The 14,384-nt window shown below is 51.9% G+C and overlaps 1 protein-coding gene across 1 annotated transcript in view; it reads right to left on the reverse strand.

Annotated features, from left to right (window-relative positions):
* Positions 1-14,384, reverse strand: part of LOC146783116 (uncharacterized) — an 82,583-nt gene that overhangs the window by 67,717 nt on the left and 482 nt on the right. The window lies entirely within an intron of this gene.

Raw genomic sequence — 14,384 nt, forward strand, 5'->3', positions numbered from 1 at the left:
ACACATCACACTCAGCTCTTTATTCCCACCAGTATCACTGCAGCCAGAGCACACACTCAACTCTTCAATCCCACCAGTGTCACTGCAGCCAGAACACATCACACTCAGCTCTTCAATCCCACCAGTGTCACTGCAGCCACAACACATCACACTCAGCTCTTTATTCCCACCAGTGTCAATGCAGCCAGAACACATCACACTCAGCTCTTCAATCCCGCCACTGTAGCCAGAACACATCACACTCAGCTCTTTATTCCCACCACTGTCAATGCAACCAGAACACATCACACTCAGCTCTTCAATCCCGCCAGTTTCACTGCAGCCACAGCACATCGCACTCAACTCTTTAATCCCACCAGTGTCACTACAGCCAGAACACATCACACTCGGCTCTTTATTCCCGCCAGTGTCACTGCAGCCAGAACACATCACACTCAGCTCTTCAATCCCGCCAGTGTCACTGCAGCCAGAACACATCACACTCAGCTCTTCAATCCCGCCAGTGTCACTGCAGCCAGAACACATCACACTCAGCTCTTCAATCCTGCCAGTGTCACTGCAGCCACAGCACATCGCACTCAACTCTTTAATCGCACCAGTGTCACTGCAGCCAGAACACATCACACTCGGCTCTTTATTCCCGCCAGTGTCACTGCAGCCAGAGCACATCACACTCAGCTTTTCAATCCCACCAGTGTCACTGCAGCTAGAACACATCACACTTCGCTCTTCAATCCCCACCAGTGTCACTGCAGCCAGAACACACCACATTCAGCTCTTCAATCCCACCAGTGTCACTGCAGCCAGAACACATCACACTCAGCTCTTTAATCCCACCAGTGTCTCTGCAGCCAGAGCACATCACACACAGCTCCTCAATCCCACCAGTGTCACTGCAGCCAGAACACATCACACTCAGCTCTTCAATCCCACCAGTGTCACTGCAGCCAGAACACATCACACTCAGCTCTTTATTCTCGCCAGTGTAACTGCAGCCAGAACAATTCACACTCAGCTCTTTATTCCCACCACTGTCACCGCAGCCAGAGCATATCACACTCAGCTCTGCAATCCCACCAGTGTCACTGCAGCCAGAGCACATCAAATTCAGCTCTTCAATCCCTCCAGGGTCACTGCAGCCAGAGCACATCACACTCAGCTCTTCAGTCCCACCAGTGTCAATGCAGCCAGAGCACATCACACTCAGATCTTCAATCCCACCAGTGTCATTGCAGCCACAGCACATCAGTCAGCTCTTCAATCCCACCAGTGTCACTGCAGCCAGAACACATCACACTCAGCTCTTTATTCCCACCAGTATCACTGCAGCCAGAGCACACACTCAACTCTTCAATCCCACCAGTGTCACTGCAGCCAGAACACATCACACTCAGCTCTTCAATCCCACCAGTGTCACTGCAGCCAGAACACATCACACTCAGCTCTTTATTCCCACCAGTGTCACTGCAGCCAGAGCGCACACACAACTCTTCAATCCCGCCGGTGTCACTGCAGCCAGAACACATCACACTCAGCTCTTCAATCCTGCCAGTGTCACTGCAGCCACAGCACATCACACTCAGCTCGTCAATCCCACCAGTGTCAATGCAGCCACAGCACATCAGTCAGCTCTTCAATCCCACCAGTGTCACTGCAGCCAGAACACATCACACTCAGCTCTTTATTCCCACCAGTATCACTGCAGCCAGAGCACACACTCAACTCTTCAATCCCACCAGTGTCACTGCAGCCAGAACACATCACACTCAGCTCTTCAATCCCACCAGTGTCACTGCAGCCAGAACACATCACACTCAGCTCTTTATTCCCACCAGTGTCACTGCAGCCAGAGCGCACACACAACTCTTCAATCCCGCCGGTGTCACTGCAGCCAGAACACATCACACTCAGCTCTTCAATCCTGCCAGTGTCACTGCAGCCACAGCACATCACACTCAGATCTTCAATCCCACCAGTGTCATTGCAGCCACAGCACATCAGTCAGCTCTTCAATCCCACCAGTGTCACTGCAGCCAGAACACATCACACTCAGCTCTTTATTCCCACCAGTATCACTGCAGCCAGAGCACACACTCAACTCTTCAATCCCACCAGTGTCACTGCAGCCAGAACACATCACACTCAGCTCTTCAATCCCACCAGTGTCACTGCAGCCACAGCACATCACACTCAGATCTTCAATCCCACCAGTGTCACTGTAGCCAGAGCAAATCAGACTCAGCTCTTCAATCCTGCCAGTGTCACTGCAGCCACAGCACATCGCACTCAACTCTTTAATCCCACCAGTGTCACTACAGCCAGAACACATCACACTCGGCTCTTTATTCCCGCCAGTGTCACTGCAGCCAGAACCCATCACACTCAGCTCTTCAATCCCACCAGTGTCACTGCAGCCAGAACACATCACACTCAGCTCTTCAATCCCGCCAGTGTCACTGCAGCCAGAACACATCACACTCAGCTCTTCAATCCCGCCAGTGTCAACGCAGCCAGAACATATCACACTCAGCTCTTCAATCCCGCCAGTGTCACTGCAGCCAGAACCCATCACACTCAGCTCTTCAATCCCACCAGTGTCACTGCAGCCACAGCACACCACACTCAGCTCTTCAATCCCACCAGTGTCACTGCAGCCAGTGCACATCACACTCAGCTCTTCAATCCCACCAGTGTCAATGCAGCCAGAGCATATCACACTCAGCTCTTCAATCCTGCCAGTGTCACTGCAGCCACAGCACATCACACTCAACTCTTTAATCCCACCAGTGTCACTACAGCCAGAACACATCACACTCGGATCTTTATTCCCGCCAGTGTCACTGCAGCCAGAACACATCACACTCAGCTCTTCAATCCCGCCAGTGTCACTGCAGCCAGAACACATCACACTCAGCTCTTCAATCCCGCCAGTGTCACTGCAGCCAGAACACATCACACTCAGCTCTTCAATCCCGCCAGTGTCACTGCAGCCAGAACACATCACACTCAGCTCTTCAATCCCGCCAGTGTCACTGCAGCCACAACACATCGCACTCAACTCTTTAATCGCACCAGTGTCACTGCAGCCAGAACACATCACACTCGGCTCTTTATTCCCGCCAGTGTCACTGCAGCCAGAACACATCACACTCAGCTCTTCAATCCCGCCAGTGTCACTGCAGCCAGAACAAATCACACTCAGCTCTTCAATCCCGCCAGTGTCACTGCAGCCAGAACACATCACACTCAGCTCTTCAATCCCGCCAGTGTCACTGCAGCCAGAACACATCATACTCAGCTCTTCAATCCCGCCAGTGTCACTGCAGCCAGAACACATCACACTTCGCTCTTCAATCCCGCCAGTCTCACTGCAGCCAGAGCACATCACACTCAGCTCTTTAATCCCACCAGTGTCTCTGCAGCCAGAGCACATCACACACAGCTCCTCAATCCCACCAGTGTCACTGCAGCCAGAACACATCACACTCAGCTCTTTATTCTCGCCAGTGTAACTGCAGCCAGAACAATTCACACTCAGCTCTTTAATCCCACCACTGTCACCGCAGCCAGAGCATATCACACTCAGCTCTGCAATCCCACCAGTGTCACTGCAGCCAGAGCACATCAAATTCAGCTCTTCAATCCCTCCAGTGTCACTGCAGCCAGAGCACATCACACTCAGCTCTTCAATCCCACCAGTGTCAATGCAGCCAGAGCACATCACACTCAGATCTTCAATCCCACCAGTGTCATTGCAGCCACAGCACATCAGTCAGCTCTTCAATCCCACCAGTGTCACTGCAGCCAGAACACATCACACTCAGCTCTTTATTCCCACCAGTATCACTGCAGCCAGAGCACACACTCAACTCTTCAATCCCACCAGTGTCACTGCAGCCAGAACACATCACACTCAGCTCTTCAATCCCACCAGTGTCACTGCAGCCACAACACATCACACTCAGCTCTTTATTCCCACCAGTGTCAATGCAGCCAGAACACATCACACTCAGCTCTTCAATCCCGCCACTGTAGCCAGAACACATCACACTCAGCTCTTTATTCCCACCACTGTCAATGCAACCAGAACACATCACACTCAGCTCTTCAATCCCGCCAGTTTCACTGCAGCCACAGCACATCGCACTCAACTCTTTAATCCCACCAGTGTCACTACAGCCAGAACACATCACACTCGGCTCTTTATTCCCGCCAGTGTCACTGCAGCCAGAACACATCACACTCAGCTCTTCAATCCCGCCAGTGTCACTGCAGCCAGAACACATCACACTCAGCTCTTCAATCCCGCCAGTGTCACTGCAGCCAGAACACATCACACTCAGCTCTTCAATCCTGCCAGTGTCACTGCAGCCACAGCACATCGCACTCAACTCTTTAATCGCACCAGTGTCACTGCAGCCAGAACACATCACACTCGGCTCTTTATTCCCGCCAGTGTCACTGCAGCCAGAGCACATCACACTCAGCTTTTCAATCCCACCAGTGTCACTGCAGCTAGAACACATCACACTTCGCTCTTCAATCCCCACCAGTGTCACTGCAGCCAGAACACACCACATTCAGCTCTTCAATCCCACCAGTGTCACTGCAGCCAGAACACATCACACTCAGCTCTTTAATCCCACCAGTGTCTCTGCAGCCAGAGCACATCACACACAGCTCCTCAATCCCACCAGTGTCACTGCAGCCAGAACACATCACACTCAGCTCTTCAATCCCACCAGTGTCACTGCAGCCAGAACACATCACACTCAGCTCTTTATTCTCGCCAGTGTAACTGCAGCCAGAACAATTCACACTCAGCTCTTTATTCCCACCACTGTCACCGCAGCCAGAGCATATCACACTCAGCTCTGCAATCCCACCAGTGTCACTGCAGCCAGAGCACATCAAATTCAGCTCTTCAATCCCTCCAGGGTCACTGCAGCCAGAGCACATCACACTCAGCTCTTCAGTCCCACCAGTGTCAATGCAGCCAGAGCACATCACACTCAGATCTTCAATCCCACCAGTGTCATTGCAGCCACAGCACATCAGTCAGCTCTTCAATCCCACCAGTGTCACTGCAGCCAGAACACATCACACTCAGCTCTTTATTCCCACCAGTATCACTGCAGCCAGAGCACACACTCAACTCTTCAATCCCACCAGTGTCACTGCAGCCAGAACACATCACACTCAGCTCTTCAATCCCACCAGTGTCACTGCAGCCAGAACACATCACACTCAGCTCTTTATTCCCACCAGTGTCACTGCAGCCAGAGCGCACACACAACTCTTCAATCCCGCCGGTGTCACTGCAGCCAGAACACATCACACTCAGCTCTTCAATCCTGCCAGTGTCACTGCAGCCACAGCACATCACACTCAGCTCGTCAATCCCACCAGTGTCAATGCAGCCACAGCACATCAGTCAGCTCTTCAATCCCACCAGTGTCACTGCAGCCAGAACACATCACACTCAGCTCTTTATTCCCACCAGTATCACTGCAGCCAGAGCACACACTCAACTCTTCAATCCCACCAGTGTCACTGCAGCCAGAACACATCACACTCAGCTCTTCAATCCCACCAGTGTCACTGCAGCCAGAACACATCACACTCAGCTCTTTATTCCCACCAGTGTCACTGCAGCCAGAGCGCACACACAACTCTTCAATCCCGCCGGTGTCACTGCAGCCAGAACACATCACACTCAGCTCTTCAATCCTGCCAGTGTCACTGCAGCCACAGCACATCACACTCAGATCTTCAATCCCACCAGTGTCATTGCAGCCACAGCACATCAGTCAGCTCTTCAATCCCACCAGTGTCACTGCAGCCAGAACACATCACACTCAGCTCTTTATTCCCACCAGTATCACTGCAGCCAGAGCACACACTCAACTCTTCAATCCCACCAGTGTCACTGCAGCCAGAACACATCACACTCAGCTCTTCAATCCCACCAGTGTCACTGCAGCCACAGCACATCACACTCAGATCTTCAATCCCGCCAGTGTCACTGCAGCCGCAGCACATCACACTCAGCTCTTCAATCCCGCCAGTGTCACTGCAGCCAGAACACATCACACTCAGCTCTTCAATCCCGCCAGTGTCACTGCAGCCAGAACACATCACAATCAGCTCTTCAATCCTGCCAGTGTCACTGCAACCAGAACACATCACACTCAGCTCTTCAATCCCACCAGTGTCACTGCAGCCAGAACACATCACACTCAGCTCTTTAATCCCTCCAGTGTCACTGCAGCCAGACCACATCACTCAGATCTTCAATCCCGCCAAGTGTCACTGCAGCCAGAACACATCACACTCAGCACTTTATTCCCACCAGTGTCACTGCAGCCAGAACACATCACACTCAGATCTTCAATCCCGCCAAGTGTCACTGCAGCCAGAACACATCACACTCAGCTCTTCAATCCCTCCAGTGTCACTGCAGCCAGAACACATCACACTCAGCTCTTTAATCCCGCCGGTGTCACTGCAGCCAGAACACATCACACTCAGCTCTTCAAACCCGCCAAGTGCCACTGCAGCCAGAACACATCACACTCAGTTCTTCAATCCCTCCAGTGTCACTGCAGCCAGACCACTCACACTCAGATCTTTAATCCCGCCAAGTGTCACTGCAGCCAGAACACATCACTCTCAGCACTTTATTCCCACCAGTGTCACTGCAGCCAGAACCCATCACACTCAGCTCTTTATTCCCACCAGTGTCACTGCAGCCAGAACACATCACACTCAGATCTTCAATCCCGCCAAGTGTCACTGCACCCAAAACACATCACACTCAACTCTTTTTTCCCACCAGTGTCACTGCAGCCAGACACATCACACTCCGCTCTTCAATCCCACCAGTGTCACTGCAGTCAGAACCCATCACACTCAGCTCTTTATTCCCGCCAGTGTCACTGCAGCCAGACACATCACACTCCGCTCTTCAATCCCACCAGTGTCACTGCAGTCAGAACCCATCACACTCAGCTCTTTATTCCCGCCAGTGTCACTGCAGCCAGAACACATCACACTCCGCTCTTCAATCCCGCCAGTGTCACTGCAGACAGAACACATCATACTCAGCTCTTCAACCCCGCCAAGTGTCACTGCAGCCAGAACACATCACACTCAGTTCTTCAATCCCTCCAGTGTCACTGCAGCCAGACCACTCACACTCAGATCTTTAATCCCGCCAAGTGTCACTGCAGCCAGAACACATCACTCTCAGCACTTTATTCCCACCAGTGTCACTGCAGCCAGAACACATCACACTCAGATCTTCAATCCTGCCAAGTGTCACTGCAGCCAGAACACATCACACTCAGCTCTTCAATCCCTCCAGTGTCACTGCAGCCAGAACACATCACACTCAGATCTTCAATCCCGCCAAGTGTCACTGCAGCCAGAACACATCACACTCAACTCTTTTGTCCCACCAGTGTCACTGCAGCCAGACACATCACACTCCGCTCTTCAATCCCACCAGTGTCACTGCAGCCAGAACCCATCACACTCAGCTCTTTATTCCCACAAGTGTCACTGCAGTCAGAACACATCACACTCAGCTCTTTATTCCCACCAGTGTCACTGCAGCCAGAACACATCACAATCAGCTCTTTATTCCCACCAGTGTCAATGTAGCCAGAACACATCACACTCAGCTCTTCAATCCCGCCAATGTCACTGCAGCCAGAAAACATCACACTCAGCTCTTCAATCCCACCAGTGTCACTGCAGCCAGAACACATCACACTCAGCTCTTCAATCCCGCCACTGTAGCCAGAACACATCACACTCAGCTCTTTATTCCCACCACTGTCAATGCAGCCAGAACACATCACACTCAGCTCTTCAATCCCGCCAGTTTCACTGCAGCCAGAGCATATCACACTCAGCTCTTCAATCCCACCAGTGTCACTGTAGCCAGAACACATCACACTCAGCTCTTCAATCCCGCCAGTGTCACTGCAGCCACAACACATCGCACTCAACTCTTTAATCGCACCAGTGTCACTGCAGCCAGAACACATCACACTCAGCTCTTTATTCCCAACACTGTCAATGCAGCCAGAACACATCACACTCAGCTCTTCAATCCCGCCAGTTTCACTGCAGCCAGAGCATATCACACTCAGCTCTTCAATCCCACCAGTGTCACTGTAGCCAGAGCAAATCAGACTCAGCTCTTCAATCCTGCCAGTGTCACTGCAGCCACAGAACATCGCACTCAACTCTTTAATCCCACCAGTGTCACTACAGCCAGAACACATCACACTCGGCTCTTTATTCCCGCCAGTGTCACTGCAGCCAGAACCCATCACACTCAGCTCTTCAATCCCACCAGTGTCACTGCAGCCAGAACACATCACACTCAGCTCTTCAATCCCGCCAGTGTCAACGCAGCCAGAACATATCACACTCAGCTCTTCAATCCCGCCAGTGTCACTGCAGCCAGAACCCATCACACTCAGCTCTTCAATCCCACCAGTGTCACTGCAGCCACAGCACACCACACTCAGCTCTTCAATCCCACCAGTGTCACTGCAGCCAGTGCACATCACACTCAGCTCTTCAATCCCACCAGTGTCACTGCAGCCAGAACACATCACACTCAGCTCTTCAATCCCGCCAGTGTCACTGCAGCCAGAACCCATCACACTCAGCTCTTCAATCCCGCCAGTGTCACTGCAGCCAGAACACATCACACTCAGCTCTTCAATCCCTCCAGTGTCACTGCAGCCAGAACACATCACACTCAGCTCTTCAATCCTGCCAGTGTCACTGCAGCCAGAACCCATCACACTCAGCTCTTCAATCCCGCCAGTGTCACTGCAGCCAGAACACATTACTCAGCTCTTCAATCCTGCCAGTGTCACTGCAGCCACAGCACATCACATTCAGCTCTTCAATCCCACCAGTGTCATTCAGCCAAAACCCATCACACTCAGCTTTTAAATCCCACCAGTGTCACTGCAGCCAGAACACATCACATTCAGCTCTTTATTCCCACAAGTGTCACTGCAGCCAGAACACATCACATTCAGCTCTTTATTCCCACAAGTGTCACTGCAGTCAGAACACATCACACTCAGCTCTTTATTCCCACAAGTGTCACTGCAGTCAGAACACATCACACTCAGCTCTTTATTCCCACCAGTGTCACTGCAGCCAGAACACATCACAATCAGCTCTTTATTCACCAGTGTCAATGTAGCCAGAACACATCACACTCAGCTCTTCAATCCCGCCAATGTCACTGCAGCCAGAAAACATCACACTCAGCTCTTCAATCCCACCAGTGTCACTGCAGCCAGAACACATCACACTCAGCTCTTCAATCCCGCCACTGTAGCCAGAACACATCACACTCAGCTCTTTATTCCGACCACTGTCAATGCAACCAGAACACATCACACTCAGCTCTTCAATCCCGTCAGTGTCACTGCAGCCAGAGCACATCACACTCAGCTCTTTATTCCCACCAGTGTCAATGCAGCCAGAGCATATCACACTCAGCTCTTCAATCCTGCCAGTGTCACTGCAGCCACAGCACATCACACTCAACTCTTTAATCCCACCAGTGTCACTACAGCCAGAACACATCACACTCGGCTCTTTATTCCCGCCAGTGTCACTGCAGCCAGAACACATCACACTCAGCTCTTCAATCCCGCCAGTGTCACTGCAGCCAGAACACATCACACTCAGCTCTTCAATCCCGCCAGTGTCACTGCAGCCAGAACACATCACACTCAGCTCTTCAATCCCGCCAGTGTCACTGCAGCCACAACACATCGCACTCAACTCTTTAATCGCACCAGTGTCACTGCAGCCAGAACACATCACACTCGGCTCTTTATTCCCGCCAGTGTCACTGCAGCCAGAACACATCACACTCAGCTCTTCAATCCCGCCAGTGTCACTGCAGCCAGAACAAATCACACTCAGCTCTTCAATCCCGCAAGTGTCACTGCAGCCAGAACACATCACACTCAGCTCTTCAATCCCGCCAGTGTCACTGCAGCCAGAACACATCATACTCAGCTCTTCAATCCCGCCAGTGTCACTGCAGCCAGAACACATCACACTTCGCTCTTCAATCCCGCCAGTCTCACTGCAGCCAGAGCACATCACACTCAGCTCTTTAATCCCACCAGTGTCTCTGCAGCCAGAGCACATCACACACAGCTCCTCAATCCCACCAGTGTCACTGCAGCCAGAACACATCACACTCAGCTCTTTATTCTCGCCAGTGTAACTGCAGCCAGAACAATTCACACTCAGCTCTTTAATCCCACCAGTGTCACTGCAGCCAGAGCACATCAAATTCAGCTCTTCAATCCCTCCAGTGTCACTGCAGCCAGAGCACATCACACTCAGCTCTTCAGTCCCACCAGTGTCAATGCAGCCAGAGCACATCACACTCAGATCTTCAATCCCACCAGTGTCATTGCAGCCACAGCACATCAGTCAGCTCTTCAATCCCACCAGTGTCACTGCAGCCAGAACACATCACACTCAGCTCTTTATTCCCACCAGTATCACTGCAGCCAGAGCACACACTCAACTCTTCAATCCCACCAGTGTCACTGCAGCCAGAACACATCACACTCAGCTCTTCAATCCCACCAGTGTCACTGCAGCCACAACACATCACACTCAGCTCTTTATTCCCACCAGTGTCACTGCAGCCAGAGCACACACTCAACTCTTCAATCCCGCCGGTGTCACTGCAGCCAGAACACATCACACTCAGCTCTTCAATCCCGCCACTGTAGCCAGAACACATCACACTCAGCTCTTTATTCCCACCACTGTCAATGCAACCAGAACACATCACACTCAGCTCTTCAATCCCGTCAGTGTCACTGCAGCCAGAGCACATCACACTCAGCTCTTTATTCCCACCAGTGTCAATGCAGCCAGAACACATCACACTCAGCTCTTCAATCCCGCCAGTTTCACTGCAGCCAGAGCATATCACACTCAGCTCTTCAATCCTGCCAGTGTCACTGCAGCCACAGCACATCACACTCAACTCTTTAATCCCACCAGTGTCACTACAGCCAGAACACATCACACTCGGCTCTTTATTCCCGCCAGTGTCACTGCAGCCAGAACACATCACACTCAGCTCTTCAATCCCGCCAGTGTCACTGCAGCCAGAACACATCACACTCAGCTCTTCAATCCCGCCAGTGTCACTGCAGCCAGAACACATCACACTCAGCTCTTCAATCCTGCCAGTATCACTGCAGCCACAGCACATCGCACTCAACTCTTTAATCGCACCAGTGTCACTGCAGCCAGAACACATCACACTCGGCTCTTTATTCCAGCCAGTGTCACTGCAGCCAGAACACATCACACTCAGCTCTTCAATCCCGCCAGTGTCACTGCAGCCAGAACACATCACACTCAGCTCTTCAATCCCGCCAGTGTCACTGCAGCCAGAACACATCACACTTCGCTCTTCAATCCCGCCAGTCTCACTGCAGCCAGAGCACATAACACTCAGCTTTTCAATCCCGCCAGTGTCACTGCAGCTAGAACACATCACACTTCGCTCTTCAATCCCCACCAGTGTCACTGCAGCCAGAACACATCACACTCAGCTCTTCAATCCCACCAGTGTCACTGCAGCCAGAACACATCACACTCAGCTCTTTAATCCCACCAGTGTCTCTGCAGCCAGAACACATCACACTCAGCTCTTTAATCCCGCCGGTGTCACAGCAGCCAGAACACATCACACTCAGCTCTTCAATCCCGCCAGTGTCACAGCAGCCAGAACACATCACAATCAGCTCTTCAATCCTGCCAGTGTCACTGCAACCAGAACACATCACACTCAGCTCTTCAATCCCGCCAGTCTCACTGCAGCCAGAGCACATCACACTCAGCTCTTTAATCCCACCAGTGTCTCTGCAGCCAGAGCACATCACACACAGCTCCTCAATCCCACCAGTGTCACTGCAGCCAGAACACATCACACTCAGCTCTTTATTCTCGCCAGTGTAACTGCAGCCAGAACAATTCACACTCAGCTCTTTAATCCCACCACTGTCACCGCAGCCAGAGCATATCACACTCAGCTCTGCAATCCCACCAGTGTCACTGCAGCCAGAGCACATCAAATTCAGCTCTTCAATCCCTCCAGTGTCACTGCAGCCAGAGCACATCACACTCAGCTCTTCAGTCCCACCAGTGTCAATGCAGCCAGAGCACATCACACTCAGATCTTCAATCCCACCAGTGTCATTGCAGCCACAGCACATCAGTCAGCTCTTCAATCCCACCAGTGTCACTGCAGCCAGAACACATCACACTCAGCTCTTTATTCCCACCAGTATCACTGCAGCCAGAGCACACACTCAACTCTTCAATCCCACCAGTGTCGCTGCAGCCAGAACACATCACACTCAGCTCTTCAATCCCACCAGTGTCACTGCAGCCACAACACATCACACTCAGCTCTTTATTCCCACCAGTGTCACTGCAGCCAGAGCACACACTCAACTCTTCAATCCCGCCGGTGTCACTGCAGCCAGAACACATCACACTCAGTTCTTCAATCCCGCCACTGTAGCCAGAACACATCACACTCAGCTCTTTATTCCCACCACTGTCAATGCAACCAGAACACATCACACTCAGCTCTTCAATCCCGTCAGTGTCACTGCAGCCAGAGCACATCACACTCAGCTCTTTATTCCCACCAGTGTCAATGCAGCCAGAACACATCACACTCAGCTCTTCAATCCCGCCAGTTTCACTGCAGCCAGAGCATATCACACTCAGCTCTTCAATCCTGCCAGTGTCACTGCAGCCACAGCAAATCACACTCAACTCTTTAATCCCACCAGTGTCACTACAGCCAGAACACATCACACTCGGCTCTTTATTCCCGCCAGTGTCACTGCAGCCAGAACACATCACACTCAGCTCTTCAATCCCGCCAGTGTCACTGCAGCCAGAACACATCACACTCAGCTCTTCAATCCCGCCAGTGTCACTGCAGCCAGAACACATCACACTCAGCTCTTCAATCCTGCCAGTATCACTGCAGCCACAGCACATCATACTCAGCTCTTCAATCCCGCCAGTGTCACTGCAGCCAGAACACATCACACTTCGCTCTTCAATCCCGCCAGTCTCACTGCAGCCAGAGCACATCACACTCAGCTTTTCAATCCCGCCAGTGTCACTGCAGCTAGAACACATCACACTTCGCTCTTCAATCCCCACCAGTGTCACTGCAGCCAGAACACATCACACTCAGCTCTTCAATCCCACCAGTGTCACTGCAGCCAGAACACATCACACTCAGCTCTTTAATCCCACCAGTGTCTCTGCAGCCAGAACACATCACACTCAGCTCTTTAATCCCTCCGGTGTCACAGCAGCCAGAACACATCACACTCAGCTCTTTAATCCCTCCGGTGTAACAGCAGCCAGAACACATCACACTCAGCTCTTCAATCCCACCAGTGTCACTGCAGCCAGAACACATCACACTCAGATCTTCAATCCCGCCAAGTGTCACTGCAGCCAGAACACATCACACTCAGCTCTTCAATCCCTCCAGTGTCACTGCAGCCAGAACACATCACACTCAGCTCTTTAATCCCGCCGGTGTCACTGCAGCCAGAACACATCACACTCAGCTCTTCAATCTCGCCAAGTGCCACTGCAGCCAGAACACATCACACTCAGTTCTTCAATCCCTCCAGTGTCACTGCAGCCAGACGACTCACACTCAGATCTTTAATCCCACCAAGTGTCACTGCAGCCAGAACACATCACTCTCAGCACTTTATTCCCACCAGTGTCACTGCAGCCAGAACCCATCACACTCAGCTCTTTATTCCCACCAGTGTCACTGCATCCAGAACACATCAAACTCAGATCTTCAATCCCGCCAAGTGTCACTGCAGCCAGAACACATCACACTCAACTCTTTTTTCCCACCAGTGTCACTGCAGCCAGACACATCACACTCCGCTCTTCAATCCCACCAGTGTCACTGCAGTCAGAACCCATCACACTCAGCTCTTTATTCCCGCCAGTGTCACTGCAGCCAGAACACATCACACAACTCTTTTTTCCCACCAGTGTCACTGCAGCCAGACACATCACACTCCGCTCTTCAATCCCGCCAGTGTCACTGCAGACAGAACACATCATACTCAGCTCTTCAATCCCGCCAAGTGTCACTGCAGCCAGAACACATCACGCTCAGTTCTTCAATCCCTCCAGTGTCACTGCAGCCAGACACATCACACTCAGCTCTTCAAAGGTAAAAGGAGAGCGTCGTTTAAAGGCATCACGGGGGATAAGGGGGGGCGGGGGGGGGGGGG

This window comes from Triturus cristatus, chromosome 12 (assembly GCF_964204655.1).
Source record: "Triturus cristatus chromosome 12, aTriCri1.1, whole genome shotgun sequence".
Classification (NCBI taxonomy): domain Eukaryota; kingdom Metazoa; phylum Chordata; class Amphibia; order Caudata; family Salamandridae; genus Triturus; species Triturus cristatus.